Source organism: Lepisma saccharinum, chromosome 1, assembly GCF_977018435.1.
Source record: "Lepisma saccharinum chromosome 1, izLepSacc3.1, whole genome shotgun sequence".
NCBI classification, from domain to species: Eukaryota; Metazoa; Arthropoda; class Insecta; order Zygentoma; family Lepismatidae; genus Lepisma; species Lepisma saccharinum.
The window spans coordinates 4,673,180-4,687,325 of NC_139229.1; the positions used below are offsets into that span (position 1 = coordinate 4,673,180).

The following is a 14,146-nucleotide window of genomic DNA, read 5'->3' on the forward strand; positions in this document are numbered from 1 at the left end:
GCTCAGATTTTATCAGACTTGTGTGCAGATGCTGTGGGTGGAGGATGAATGTGTTGGCGAGCCTCCGCAGCCAGATGATGAACCCAAGTCCCTGTTTTCGTTCACTGACCGATGGAAGCGGTTGACGGAAGCAGACGCAACCTAAATAAGAGAGACCAGTACATTAGTTGATAGTCGAGGGCTCCTTGAGAAATGGGGCCAGGCTGTTGGAGAAGTTCGTTTTCTTATCCTTTCTTTCTCTCTGCTGCCTTCTCCTTCTTCCCCATCTTTTGTCTCATTCCCTCCTCCTGCATCTCCCGGTTTGTTTCTCTTTTTATCTGTCTTCGATCCCTTCTTATCTGTGCCCTATATCTATATTCTGCCCCTCTTTTTCCACCCTATGTATGCTTTCTCTCTTTCTTCCTTTCTTTATTCATCTTCTTCTCTCTTTCTTCCTCTTCTTCTCTGTCTTCCTATTCCTCTTTCTTCCTCTTCCTTTTCTTCATCTTCTTCTCTCTTTCATCCTTCCTCTCTCCCTCCCTCCTTCCACCTGTTTTTGTCTTCTCTCTTTCTTCCTCTTTCATCCTTCCTCTCTCCCTCCCTCCTTCCTGCTTTTTGCCTTGCCTCTCTCTCATGCCGACCTCCGTGGCTCATCTTCCGTGGTTGTATAGTATTAACAATTCGTAAGACTTCTGATAACAATAACAGCACATTGCAATCAACGTGTCTCGGGTTCGATCCCGGTGGAGGCTCATTGCAAAGTTTTTCGGATCCCACTTTTAAACTGTAGACCCAGTCTCGAACAGCCCATCTAATAATAAAGGATGCTTAAAAGAAACATTCAGTTATTACTTTGTCACCTTTGGCTCGTTCCCATTAACAGCAACCTGGAAATATATATGAACATGACTGTATAGGGGGGTGGCTAGCTGATATCCAAAATCCACAACTTTGAAATCAGTTTTGTTCTTGCCTGCACGTAGTAATAATTTGTCCCACTATTTTGGTTGGCATTGGACGTGCGTGCTGTTCCCCCGGCATGCGAGAGTCGTTTAAACAGTCGTGGTCAGTGCAAATTATTCCAAACGGGCAGACGGACGGACGTTAATTGGCGTTTCAGCTGAGACATCTCGCTGAAGCGCCTGGTGCCAGACTGGGTCGCCAGTGAAGGTTGACTCGACTCTGCCCGCAGAGTGGGCACAGATCCAGAATCTGGACAAGGGTTTCACCCGTAGTAAAAGTACTGATGCGATTAGTATTCAAACTTTTTCAGCGCCTCAAAGACCGGTATACCCTGTCCCGGTTATCTTTGGAGCAAGGCTGCAAATAACATCAGGGGGGCTGGAATTGAGGGACATAGCGAAGCAGTACGCACGCAATACCGTTCCCTCTCATGTGTTCATTGGTCACTACTTGCCGAGAGACTTGTTTTCGTTCGCCTGCTCCAGATATACCTGGAACATAGTGTTGTTTTTCGATACTTCGCACCATCCTATACCAAAGATTCGGGGTGTAAGGGGTGACCCATCCAGAAGACACCCAAGAAGACGCCTCCTTTCCACTTAGTACGCCCTGGGTTTGCAGACCATCGAGGCTCTGCCGTCTGGACTCACGGTCATTACCAGAGTTAGAATTTTTAGGGGAAAATTTCATTGGGAAAAAGGAAGGGAAAAGGTGCTAAAATAAGACCCAAAAAGGGACAAACAAGGTGCTGATTGGGGCAAAAAAAGGTGCTGATAATTATACTACTTATTAAAACTTTCCCTCCTATTTTATTAGTCTAAGCTATTCACTCGAAGCTGTGTACACATCACACACACAGGTTGTGTTACAGTTATTCACCAGAGTCGGGGAAAAAAAATTCAAAGCTGTTGTATTTCTAAATTTTTAAAAGTGAGTTTGTTTCTTTTCGGAGATAAAATGTCTTTATATAAGCTGAAGCTTCTCTCTACATCCACAGAAACAAGTGGGGCAAACTTAGTATTCACTCTGAATGGTAACTCTGGAAGTGGCAATTTCCACAACATCCGGATTCTTGTCAAGACTAGCCTCAAGTTTGTCTCTGGCAAAACCATCTAACTGCCCCCTCACAGTAGTAAAGATATCCCATTGTTTTTCCTTTTTGACGCCTTGTTCTTCTAAGCTTTTGATGGCTGTCGACAGGTACTTGTAGGAATGTACACAAAATAGTTCTTTTTGCAAATCATCTATATTGTCTGGGAGGAGAAGTTGCTGTGCCTTGGAAATTGCACCTGCGTCGGTTGAATCCAGGGAAAGCACAAACTCCTTAATTTTTTCAAAATTTTCACACAGAAATGCAGCACGCTCAATCCATGATCCCCAGCGAGTAATGATGGGGAAATGTGGCAGGGGCAGGCAGATAGTTTCTCTGTAGGCAAGAATGCAACTCGGGGCCTTAAGGAGTATTTTCTTCAGATCAGATATGAACTCATTTACAATGTTGTTTCATTCCTAATAGATTCAGAAACCCTGTGAAGGGCATGAGCCAAACAGGTTACATGCTTTAACTTAGGGAACAACGGCTTCAATTGGTTAAATGCCAAAAGCATGTAGGGAGCCTGGTCAGTAACTACAACTACTACTTTTTCGAACTGAATTCCACCGGGCCACAGTTTTTGACAGAAATCCATAAATGACTGCATCACTGTACTGGCATTGGTTTTCTGCAACTCATACATGATTAGTAACTTCCTCACCTGTCAGAGAAAAACCAAAATGTTCAAAACATATCGTTGCATTGAGTCTGTCGTCTCATCCAAAATGACACCTATATCGCAATCTGACACTTTCACCTTAATTTTACGAACAGTTTCTTCATACACAGGTTCAATATAGTTTTTCCTTAACGTACTCGCATGGGGCACTGACAACCGTGTGTACTTTTCAAGGAACCCTTTCAAGGCCGGATGGTTCACCTTGTTGAGTGGAATCCCCGCCTGTGTAAAAGATGCACACAAGTCAACATTAAATTCCTTTAAATTTTGGTTCTTGGAAGAACACTGCTCAAATGCATTGCGTAAGAGAGGCTGCCGAGATTTACTTCCTTGCAGATTCTTGTTCTTTTGATGCTTAGAGCTGGAAATATGTTGCTGGATGCGATCTCTCTGGTGTTTTTCATCTAATGTACACAAACCGTGCATCGAATAACAGTTCCATCACTTTCTATGAACTCGTGCTTAAAGTCTTGAGCCAGACTGAGAAATCGGGATCTGGGCACTTTCGGCATGGTAAAGTACATCCACTAACAGGATCTAACAGAGTGAAAAAGCAGGAAAAAAATAACGGCGATCTGGTGCATATCAGTAACGGTCTTTCCATTGTTGATTTCAAATAGGCAACAATCAAGCACAGTTTAAATACATTCAATTTCAGTTAACAATGTGAAAACATCTTAAAGAGAAAAGTGTCGCGAAAAAAGAAAACAAAACTTCAATGATTTGCTGAGGAAATATATTTAACAACACCAGTAAAAGGACACAATAAGGGGAGGAAAAGCGATTAAGAACACGAAAAAGGGGGGAAATAGATAAATGTCCCAGAAAAGGGAGGTAAGGGGAAAGGTTATCAAAAAAGGGGAAAAAAGGTGCTGGAAAATTAGCTCCATTCTCACATTGAGGCAACATTTCTCACACTGAGTCCTTCCAGAGAGGTCTCACTTTCACTACGAAAAAAAGGTGCGCACCTAAAAATCCTAACTCTGGTCATTACAATCCTCTGTGGGGCATTGTGTTATGTCGTCCAGGTACGGTAGCGATTGACCCTTTCATCCAGGCCCGTTGCTAGAATTGATCTCCAGTGCGGCTCATTGGTTATCGAGGGGGGAGCTTTATAAACCCAAGTCAATTTTTCAAAAAGTTTTAACAGTACTAAATGAAGGTAAATAAAGTGCGGGTGTGTTTGGAGGTTCTATAAGTTTCTTATGGCACACCGAGAAGTGTTGAAATACAATCAAATGCATCCGTAAAACATATAGAAGTGTTAATTGATTGCTAATAGAATTTCATCCACACATTTAGCAGTAACGAGATGTAACCGATGGTTAAAGCAATGAATATATGGAAGTAGACAAACAAGCCATTGCGTGCACCCCTCCGCCCCGTCATAACTGAAGCCGAGAGAATCTTGCAATTACATCCCGCTACTTGGACTTCGGCTCAAAAAACAAGATGATTGAACGTGATAACTGCTCTTAGTGTTCTATGAATTTATCCTTCATCAAGTTACGAGCATATGTCTACAATTTCACTCGTCACTGCAAGCAAATGTTACTAAATAGCTTTTACCTAACTTCAGGTGGGCTGACGACGGTGTCAGCTAGGATCAGCCTCTGTTGGCCCCTGCCTGGCTACGGCCCCGGCTTGATCCATTTTCTGTTATCACCATTCAACCTCATCTTCGCTATTATAACTCTGTCCCAATGGTCTCTGGGGCAAGGCTGCGCATAGCGTCAGAGAAGTGGGGCAATCGAGTGGGCAGAGCGAAGCAGTGCACGTTGCTGCGAAGGCTAGTAACCGCAGTCGCAATCCTGTTCCGTCTCACGTGTTCGTTGCTGGAGCCGTGCCGCGTCACTACTTGCGCAGAGGCTTGTTTTAATTCGTTTGCTCCAGAGATAACAGAGACAAGGTAAAGCTACAGTGGCAGAAATGCGATTTAAAATAAAACGAAGCAGCGTCAGCTTAATTTATTAACGACTGGCTAACTGAGGGGGGAAATGTTACACCTCGCACACTATAGAGAGATTCGGTGAAGGCTAGAACTATTTCGGGTGATGTGGAAGGTGTTCCTGTTTTCTGATACGGAGTCAGGGTGGATCCAAGGTTACCTCCGATACACGGCGAGTAGAAATGGGCGTGCCTGGCCTTGGAGTGGTTGCGTGACTAGCGAGTTCTGTGAGGAGAGAGAGGAGGGGGTAACAATTAGCAGTACGACAACCATCCGTACACGTTTATTATTGTTGGAAGTGTGTGCAATGTTGCAGTTCCTTAGTTCACCCTCTCTCCTCGTCTCGAGGATCTGCGCGTGACGCGTATTCTGTTTACATATTTCTACCTTTCTAGGTTGATCACAGCGATGAGGAGGAGATGAGGCAAAACCTTGGCTTCATAGCGACTACGAGAACATATGACTGACCAGACAAGTTACGGTGCGGCTAGACCATTAGTCGACGCCATCGAAGCAGTTCTCTAATTTTTCTCCCCTTTCGGAAAACCGCTATACATTCCAAACTATTCCTTCTAAAGCAGTGGTTCCCAAAATGTGTGTCCTGGATTGCCGTGACTGGCTTACAGGGGCACCGCGAAATATTTTCACTGAAATGACACTTTAGTCTACGTATGGTTTTAGAATTGGACCACGGACCATCGCATCAATCTAGATATGTGCTTGTTTAGTAGTACTTTTTACACGCAAAATATTTCTCAATATGAAATATGTGTACATTTTTTAATTTAAAGCATCTAACCACACTGAGCGTTGCAAGTGATAGATTGGGCCTACATTCTGACTTGGGTGCCGCGGAAAGATCTTGAAACGCTAAGGCCGCCGTGAAACGAAAAAGTGTTGGAACCCCTGTTCTAGAGCATTATCCGAATTTTGATGCCTCCCCGATGGCATAGTGGTAACATCGTCACCTTGTAATCAAGAGGTCGCGAGTTCGGTTCATGGTGGAGGATCCATTCTATTTTAAGCTGTAGGTTCAGTCCCGAATAGCCTTTCTGTGCATAAACTGGACTTGAAATCGAACAAACATGAATCTGCGTGTGGTTTGCATTCGCTGTTGTCTGGATGTTCGCAATAGTTTACGTACCCACAAAATAGTCGGCGTAAAGTAAATATTAAAATGAGAAGCCGCTGCTATGGCGCAACAGCCCAGAGCCAGGGCCTGCCAATCAGCTATTTCATTGGGTGACGCGTGGTCTGGGCATGGAGCCCCAACGACAGTTGATTGATTTGGTTTATTTTTCTTCGCTTTTCTACCACTTTTGGCTAATCACGAAGATGAGGATGAGTGATGATACGATGAAATTGACAAAGGGTTACTCACAAATGCCACTCTGTAATTTGCCAACCCATGCCAGGGCGATTCGAACGCTTGTTGTCGTTTTTATCTTTCGAGATCTGAACCCGCTACTTCTTCTTTTCAAGTAGATCCCCAGTGTCCTCACGATGCTGTGTCAATACCGAAATTCCGGGACTTCCACCAGGAATCGAAGCCGGGACCGCGAAACTCTAACCATTAGAGTACGGGGATCACAACGAAAATGTCACCTTGCAAGGATTGACCCTCGAAGGGTCGAAACATACTGCTTGTAAGCAACACTTCAGTAAACAGTTGCCCTAGTAACCCTATCATTGCCCATGCTCTTTAACGGACCGAGCGATGGGACGTTGAATTTGGAAGCTTAATGGTCTTTTTTTGTATTTAAGTTGAATAGTTTATCGCCTGGCCACGTTTTCTTTACCACTTGACTGTTTTAATTTCGCCCTTGAAGCACATTCTTTACAAATAGCTTCTTAACATTTAACACGTTTGTTCTGTTGTGGCATGCATTCCATTCAAGTAACCTGTGGGAGTCGGTCCGTGGAAGCGTTCCTACACTTGTCACCTGGCCACACTGTCGACCTTCATTTCTTTCTGTATTCTTGGGAGAAAATGCTTCAAGTGAAATAACTTTGGGTCGGCCGCGTGAATTTCCAGATATTTAGTGTGGGTCATATCTTGCAAACTTGGATCAAACTTCAGGGCCATTACTTCAAAGAAATCCAACGCAGAACATGTCTCTAACGCTTGGTTGGACCTGCGGCCGATGCGAGCAAAATCGTTTTTGAAATTTCCTCTATGATATTACAAAATCTGAAAAATTACATATGCTTAGAATTTCTTGCAGAACATTGACGTAAATCTTCGCATGGTTTTCGCTATTCGCAATAGTTTGATAGGCTTATGTAACCACTAAACTTTCGAGATCTCCTTTTGGTACTGTTTTTAAAATATAGAAGCAATACTGATACCTGTGCTAGCTGTAGTGTAGAATTTTACTACAAATCGAAGTTTTAATATTTTCACTTTTCAGAATATAATGGCGTCGCGTGGAGGATATAGTTCTCGCAGAACCTTGCATTGCGCTGAGTGGAAGGAGGGTTTTGAATAGGAATGGGATATCCGATATTCAAATTATCCTAACTATCCGTATATTAGGATTATCCGAAATGTCCGGATATCCGAATGTGTGCATTATCCGGACAGTTTTATCGCTTATCCATTTTTCAGGCTTTTATTTTCTTTTATTCGTCATTTTCGTATTTCATTGTAAGTATTTTCCACAAATCCTTCATCATATCTGTTCTATCCGGATATCATAATAACCGGATATTCGGATATCGGATAATATGAAATCCGGATTTTGTGGCCATCCCTAGTTTGGAACCACTTCCTAAAAGGTACACCTTGCAAAACTGTAAACAAAATGAACTGTGATCCCATACAGTATTTTCATTGTATTGCGTTCAATACAATGTTGGAATCTCCTGTAAAGTGTTGATAAATAGCCGTATTCCCTTCACAGCGAAGGCTGTTCTATGTCAGTGTTACAGATTCGTTAAGTCAACATGTTAACATGAGCAATTGACCTCCTTGGGAGCTGTTCTTGTGTGAGTCATTCATTTCTGCCTGGGCACTGAACTTCGTACGGAAGATCCCGCGGTCAGCCCAAGAGGCACCTACTTTATTTGCCCGATCCAGACTTCTCCGTGAGTCATCCTGAATCGCCTTCCTGTTCATTTTTTCCCGACCTTTTGTTTTCCGTAGCTCCTTCTGAACATATGGAGGATTTTAAACAAAAGGAGCTGTGGGAGGTGTCGTTCAAAGGGGATGCAGTTGATAACCTAATGTCTGGCGTTATAATGCAGGAGTCAGTTGTCGTTTCAGACATTCCCCTACTTTTATTTCTTCACTGGGTCTGTCCTGGCGAGCACTTTGGGCAAGTGTTTCGCTTCCTTTCCATCCCTTCTCTGCCGCCTCACACATCGTCATTTGCCGCAATGACTGGAGCCTCCACTGTGCCGTACTTGCAATGTTCTTTTAAGTGTTGGGCACATTCTTCTGCAATGAACCGAATTGAATTGCCTCAGACATTACCTCAACGATTTGTCATCTATGTAGAGAGACGATGACAGTGTTTTAGCCAATGTTTATACCTTTTTTTAATGTGTTGTGTTTGTCCTATGCAGGTCCATTTACAACCTGCATTTCTAAACTTTCCCAAGGGGCTTACACCCATTTTTTTTTAGTTTTGAGTAAGGGTTTTAGGTAAAGGGATCTTCCCCGCATACGCTGAAGGGTGTAAAATGACTATGCGTGCCGACGGTCCGATTTTTTTAAAATCAATAAATCAATCCCGGCGTGATAAACCTAGAGCGGTGAAAGCGACATAAAATATAAAAACAAACATCGTTTATAGTTAGTTATTTTACGTTAAGTGTCTTAGGAAGTGAGTAGAATGGATGAGAATATAAATACAAGAAAAATCACCCATACCTTGTCAAGGATTCGAACGTAGTGTTCCTTCCCCATTTTCGTAAAGCGTTACGCGTCGCAAAGGCCGGCGGCTTCAAGTTGCTTGATACAAGAGATGGCCGAATCCGGATAAAATTTTATCCGAATATCGGATAATTTGCTGCATTTCAAATATTCGGATATCCGAGTGTGTGCATTATCCGGACAGTTCTATCGTTTATCCGTTTTACGGGCTATCCACATATTGTTTTATTCGTCATTTTCGTATTTCACTGTACGGATTTTCTACAAATCCTTTATCAAATCTGTTCTATCCGAATTATTCGTATATTATGATTATCCGTGATACACGGGGAGCCGATAGGGGCAATCGCCCCTCCCAGCTACCACTTTTGTATATATATTATTCTGCCTAATATTTCTGAAGACTCAAATATTCTGTTTTTTTATCACCAAGTTAACAGGCTCTTCAGAGAATATGTTTCTGTCTCTTTGTATCACTTTACTCCTCGTCTTATCATTCAGTTCGCCATGACAGTAGGAGGAATTATAATAACGGCATGCAATATTAACTATCTATTGTAGTCCTGAACCTTTATTTTTGCAAAACATTGCGCTAATTTCTAAGTCAGCTTGGTTCCTCTTTTCACAGGCACGTATCTAGAAATATATTTCGGGGGGAGGGGTCCGAACCAAGTGCCTCAAAATAATAATAATAATAATGTTTAAATTATAATAATTATAATTAAATTAATTAAATATTGCAATTTTATATTTTTACATGAATAGGTTAAAAGACTGTATAAGAATAGTGATATAACAGCACATATTCATTATCTAGCTTACGTATAGTTTAGGTTGGCAAAATTTGTAAAAAGAAAACAAAAAACACTAGCCCTAGGAAGGAAATTAATGTCAAATAGATAAAGAATTGAATATTTATTGAATATCAAGAAAGGATGTTACATCCAGTTGACGGAAAATAAAGTTCCTGGTAACGTCTTCAGGGCGTGGTGCTAAGCACAGGGGAGCACTTTACCTTTTTTATTATTATAAGTAGTAATAAATCTTGCATAAATATTCTTTGGTACTCTGTCATTCAAAGTCGTATGATGTCAATACAATTCTTGCCTTCCAATAAGTTCAATTAATCAACAATTATATTTTTATTATTTAATTTTAGTTATTTTTCATTATTTAATTTTTGTACGTAGTAAGTCTTTCGGGAGGTCCTGATCCCCCCGTAGCCCCCTAAATACGTCCTTGTCTTTTCAGTACCATATATTGTTTTCATAAAACTACAAGTTTAAGTTAGAATTGCCCTCCCAACAGAAACATCTGGATCCGCTACTTTCCACCCGCGCCTCAGTTGCGATCTCAATGTTGATTTTGTAAACACGCCCAAATCGTTATGGCTCGGCGCTTGTATTTTGTGATGAACCTGCAAGATGAAGATAAATCATTCGATTTCGACCTGCGCTTGTAAGGTTTGGAGGAAAATAAGTAGAACGCACAGCCAGGGTCAAACAGGCACTTTGTGTCAAGGTCCTAATGAGATTTTCTCCTCTCTCAGCTTCCGCGTTTCCTGTTTATGCTGTTCCATATTTAGAGCCGCCTTCCCTCTCGCGGGAGTTTTATCTGTCGGGGTACGTTCGAAGGTTCCTCGTCGGAGACAGCGTGAATGCATGCATTAAAGGATTCTCACGCGGTTGTGTAAATTGAAAGCGAGGCCTACTGAAACGGGTTTGCGTGCAAGACGTGGTTGCCAACTCAGAACGGTTATCACTAGAATTACTAATTGAGCCTTATAAAATATATGGGAAAATGTTCCAACTCCCACCTGTACTTTGATGTTGGAATTCAAGCATTAAATGTGACTTCCTCTCCCCTCATTTTCTCAGAAGACAAGAAAAACTAAATAAATGAAGATCGTTTAACCCAAATGCATTTTTGCGTTGTATTTTGACGTATGCTAAACGTAACTACTACCCCTCCCCCCAGAAAGTATGTACTTCCTCTTGCCTCACCACTCACCTTTTTCCTCTTGGGCCTCCCCGATAGTGCAGTGGTAGCGTTGTTGCCTTGTAATCCAGGAGTCCCGGATTCGATAGCGATGGAATCACATGCCACAGTGGTTCGGATTCCACTTTAAACTGTAGGTCCAGTCCCGATTAGCTTTTCTGTCCATAAAGTGGGCTTCAATTAATTTCCTTTTTCCTCTTGCGCCGTCACGTCGACCTCCGTGATTTTATTTAGGCTCAAACACTTGAGTTGTAAGTTCACAAAACTCTCTTCTATGATATTAACGCGCACCAACAATGCATCCTTTTAAAAATATGTTATTTACAGAGTTCAATTAATTGAATTAATTAGCATTCCACCACGAATCACGATAACTAATACATAATAATTCATGATAATGACACGACAAATTATTGGGAGTGCTCTGTCCCATATAAATTGGCGCTACTGGCACGCTAGAACGCCAGGGGTCCCAGGTTCGAATCCCGACCTGGACGTTCTTTGTGAGTTTTCCTTCATTCATTTCATCATATCATCACATCACCCATCCTCATCGTCGCCATTAGCCAAAAACGGCGCTAAGTAACAAAATATCAAGTTTTGCGCCGTCAGTGTTTGGTAACTTTATCCTGTAAGAGTCTGCAACACTGAAACGACACCATGAATTCGTGAAAGCGATTGTTGCCAAGATGTTTGCTGCATCAGAAAGCAGGCGTTTCGGGGGAGCACTAAGCGTAGATCTTTCGGAACGCTAAAAAGCAAAGCGTGCTGCGATCTACCCAATTCTGGACATCCTCAGTAGTGGTATTTACCCTATTATAAACTCGAGAAAGTACGAGCCCCCCTCAAGCAGATTTGCTACACTTAAAACTTGCTCAACATGCCCATATGAGCTTTTTGCTCAAGTGTGGAACCCTTGCCTAATCCAAGATTTTTGTAAAAATGCCCTCATGGATTCCATGAGAAAGTACGAACCCCCTCAGATTGATTTGTCTATACTTACAAAAGGCACTTCTGTGAGATTGTTGTCCATAAACCTGTCAAAAATATGCCCCTTTTGGGCCATACTTAAAACTAGGCTATACCCACCTATATACACCCACACCCACCCACACCCACCCACGCATATTCACTTCCGGTCCACTTCCGGTCCACTTCCGGTCCACTTCCGGTCCACTTCCGGTCCACTTCCGGTCTACTTCCGGTCCACTTCCGGTCCACTTCCGGTCCACTTCCGGTCCACTTCCGGTCCACTTCCGGTTTGCCTACTTCCGGTCTACTTCCGGTTTAAGTTCAACTGGATACCATTCAATTTGTTTATCTATTATTAAAACAATGCAATTCTTCTAGAATTGCTCCGTGACCCGCTCATTTCTTACGTCATAAACATATGATTTTTCCCCTATGAGAATGACACTACATATGGTGTCATCTGGTAATGCCTCATGGAATTCACAGATAATTTTAATGTTTGTCCTGTCATTCACCACAACCTGTTTCCTTTTTGAAGTGTTGATTACAAACATGGGTCTCTGTGTCTTGAATTCATCTGGTGAATAATACATGTCAGTACTGCCAGTAGTAACCCTTTTGAAAGCCGAAAAAGCCTCATATAATTTAAGAAAATCATCCTTGGACATGTCTAAATTGTAATTTTCTCTAGGGAATACCTCATTTCTGCCATTTTTAAGATATATGTTCTTGATGTTGCAGTTATCAAATTTACTTGAATTTTTTTCCTGATTGTTGTGTCTTCCAGTCTGAAACAGTACCACCACAAAATCAGGCATGTCATATTGTATACTGGAGAATGAATTTGTAGCATCAAACTCATAATAAGAACCAGTTGCGGGCTTCTGTACACATTGATATGTATAAAATTGCAGAGGAATCTGTGGATTTTTTACTATATCTGCTTTGTGTTTAAGAGCGTAACTGGCCTCATATTCAACAACTGGGATTCTTAACTCCATAGTCTGAATAATGCATTTTCCTGCATCAGGTAAGGTATTAGGCAAAGCTTCCCCTGTAGAGTTTAATGTGCTGTATCTCATCAAAGCATTATTATCATTTGCAGCTCTTCTAAATGTAATTCTTAACCCGCCTTTCCACATAATGTCTTTGTAATCCGAGAAGAATCCTGGCAACAGGCGCATGGGAAATAGTACAGTGTGATTTTTAGATAATATTTTATCACCAGCCTCAAATCCCCCTATTTTGTAGTATGGAGCCTCGGTTTTGGATAATTTTAATGTGGCCAAAGCCGTGGAGGTAATGCCGGGATAATCCACTCTGTTTATAACAACGCCATGCTTTCTGATCTCAATTTCAGAGAACAGATGCGGCACAAAATTGTCTACAAGTCTTATATTTGAATTTGCCGGATAATCTGTACCATCGAGCTTTACAACATCAAATTTGATGTACAGATCTGCTCTGTGGGGGTGTATAAAGCCATCCCCTACATCAAGATCAACCTCAATCTCTGTGTTGGGTTGATTTAAATTTGCAAATGTCCTCCTGTTTGGAGGGAATGATTGTAGCTCATAACTCTCAATATTTTCCATTGTATGTATTTTTATTTAAATATTAATCTCTATGATTGCAGTTGTTGTGGCTCCAGCAAAATCAACTAATTCTTCTTTTTCATTAGTGACCATCAATTCAATGTAATCTATTCTATTATGACACACAGGAAAATATAATGTTGGTGATGGATTGTAGATGATTGGCTCCATAAATTCGGAATTAGGTTTGAATGTTGCAATGATGCCAGTTTGTTTGTGAGTGCCTATGCCATTTGATTTGGTGATCATACCCTCGGCCACATTACAGTGAATATTCAGAGTCTCTATGGCTAAGAATTTGGGTATATTCATAGCAGTGTGTTTGATGGCCGGTTCAAGTTTTGTGTTGTTCTCAAATCCTAACAGCTCTCCTATAGTACCCAGATGCACTGTTTCTGTAGCAGATACAATCTCTACTCTGTGAGTGACAGAATTTTGAGTTAATACTATACCTCTGGGTAATTGAGCATTTAGAGTTGACAGATTATACTGCCCTGGAGTGATGACAATTTTTTGATCCCCTACTGCAATTGTGTTGTTGTGGTGTGTAATATTAGGGATTAGGTACATGCCATAAAATGCCCTGAGAGCTATTGTTTTGGGATACACTATGTCATCATGCAATTTGAGTTTCAATATTGAATTTTGGCTGGTGAGATGGAATACCCCCATGATGTTTCAGATACCACAAGGCCTTTTGAAAATTTTCAATTGATGGTTTATTTATTTGAGACATATATCTGAGAACAGATAAACACAAATGTCCACAATTAACATCTTTGAAGTTTTGAACACGGGCATTATTGTAATAAAGATTAGCTGATTTTAGATATTTTACTAAATTTTCAGGTGGAACACCTCCAAATGAATCAAATACAAATGCCTCATCGTTTAAATATTTAAGATAACAGATCCAGTGAGTGCCCTGATTTTTGTACTCATCCAAATTAACAATGCCACACTCTTTGTTGAGTGGTTGTTCCGGTAAAGAATCAGACATGTACACACCTCTAAAATTTTTGATGCCCAGTGGCTTGATTAA

The 14,146-nt window shown here is 41.4% G+C and overlaps 1 protein-coding gene across 2 annotated transcripts in view; it reads left to right on the forward strand.

Moving 5' to 3' along the window:
• Positions 1-14,146, forward strand: part of Amph (amphiphysin) — a 113,155-nt gene that overhangs the window by 58,081 nt on the left and 40,928 nt on the right. The gene's annotated exons all lie outside the window — the stretch shown is intronic.